General features: G+C 39.6%; 1 non-coding gene across 1 annotated transcript; it reads left to right on the top strand.

The window, feature by feature from the left end:
* Positions 1-1,620: 1,620 nt before the first annotated feature.
* LOC132014801 (small nucleolar RNA SNORA48) lies at positions 1,621-1,730 on the top strand. The gene has a single exon (XR_009403439.1). It is a non-coding gene; the product is annotated as a small nucleolar RNA SNORA48 (small nucleolar RNA).
* Positions 1,731-2,045: the final 315 nt, after the last annotated feature.

Here is a 2,045-nt window from a genome sequence, read left to right as displayed (position 1 = left end):
GGGAGCCTGCTCCCCACTCTCTCTCTCTGCCTGCCTCTCTGCCTACTTGTGATCTCTCTCTGTCAAATAAATAAATAAAATCTTTTTTAAAAAAAATCAGCCCATGAAGGAGGACAGAGAACTTAGAGACAGACCTCACATGCACAGACTTGCTCGTGGCAGAGGCACCAATGGGTAAAGGACACTGTTTGAGTTGCATGGGATGTTAAAATCCCCATATTGGAAACAACCGAGATACCCCTTTCACACACTGTATGTAAAATCAGTTCCAGGTGGCCTGAAGAACTAACAGGAAAGGCCAAATACTGAGCTCTCAGAAGATACCACAGGAAAAAATGTACATATTTTTAAAGATTTTATTTTTAGTCATCTCTGAAACCAAGATGGGACTCGACATCACAACCCTGAGATCAAGAGTCGCACGCTCCACCGACTGAACCAACCAAGCTCCCCTGAGAAAACATCTTAATGAGTTTAGAGTAGATATCTTAAATAGGATTTAAAAAAAAAAAAACAGTAAGCATAAAGGAGACGAGATAAATTGAGTTGTACTAAAAATTTTAAGTCTCGTTCAACAAAAGATAAGAAAGAATTAAAATGCAAGCCACTAAGTAGGAGAAGATATTCATACCGTATGTGGCATTTTTCAAAAAAGGGGGCTAGTACCTAGAATATATAAAGAATCTAAAAAAATAATTGAGAAAAGGCAGGCAACCAGGTAAGGGAAAAAGGCGTGGAGATGTGAACATGGACCTCAGAGGGATAGATATCCAAATAGTCAGTAAACATGGAAAGTGCTCAACCTAATTGTTAACCAGGGTAATACAGATTAAAATCACAATGAGATGGAACTAACACCAATGTGACTGCTAGAATGAAAAAGACTAACAATACTAAGTGTTGGCTATGATGTAGAGATTTAGAAACTTCTGTTTCTGGTAACTAGAATGTGTCAGTACCCCTGCTTCGGAAAATGATGTTGCATCACTGAGGAAAGCGGAACGTTCCACGTTCCCTCCTATGCACGCTAAGATAAATAGAAAAGAATGTCCTTAGCAGGGTTTTTCCTAATTACCAAGAACCAGATGAAAACCGAATGTTCACTGTGTAGTGCACAGACAGCAAGAAAAGAAATATTTTAGAGGTATGCAACAATGTGGCGACTCTTGCTGTACTGAGCAAAAAAACAAGCAAAGTCACAATGAATAATACAATGGAGCTCCACTTTCAAACAGTTTAGAAACAGGTAAAAGTACGGATGCAGCTACAAGCAGTGAACCCACAAGGAAAATCTATACAAGTAAAGTGACCACTCTTGAGAGCAGGGTGGGGAGCACTACCGGTAAAGAATATTGAGGGGCTTCCGCAGGACTGCGAGTAGTCTACTTCTTGGCCCAGGGCATTGCGTGGGTGTTCACTTTACAGCCTTTTGTTAAACTTGTCTACATAATATATTTTAAATTAAAAAATGCTTTCTATTTTAAAAAATGCTTCATATTTTTCAAAAAAAGATTTGTAGTTGAAATTTAAAAATGCTTTCTACTTTTTAAAAAGCCTTATATTTTAAATTGAAAGAAAGAAAGAAAGACGCTTTAAAAAAAAAACTACCCAAGGTCCTTGACCTGGGTAACATGGCATCTGGTTGGTGGGACCGGCCTCATATCATCATTGTTTATCTCAGCTTGGCTTTTGGGCTGTGCCCATGCCTGGTTCATGCCATGGGCATGTGGGTTTAATAAAAAAACAAACCACTACCCTAAACCCCAGCTAATTCTCAGATGCAATGAGTATTTGATATTGTAATGACATGGACAGGCTCTGACTATCCAAACACGCCTCTGGTGCCTGGCGAAAGCCCTGTGGGCTTTGGTCTTGATGAAGTCCAGAATCAACAAAACGTAAATTACAGGAATCAAAGTGTATTTCTGACAATAAGTGTGCACAACCAGAGAGGCTTCCAGTTCATCGACATCTCCTTTGGGCTGCTCGGATCTTACTATAAGGACGATGCACTCCTCAGAATAAAATGGAAGTAGGACCGTCTC

The sequence above is a fragment of the Mustela nigripes genome, chromosome 3 (assembly GCF_022355385.1).
Source record: "Mustela nigripes isolate SB6536 chromosome 3, MUSNIG.SB6536, whole genome shotgun sequence".
Classification (NCBI taxonomy): Eukaryota; Metazoa; Chordata; class Mammalia; order Carnivora; family Mustelidae; genus Mustela; species Mustela nigripes.
This window is presented reverse-complemented; position numbering and strand designations above follow the sequence as displayed.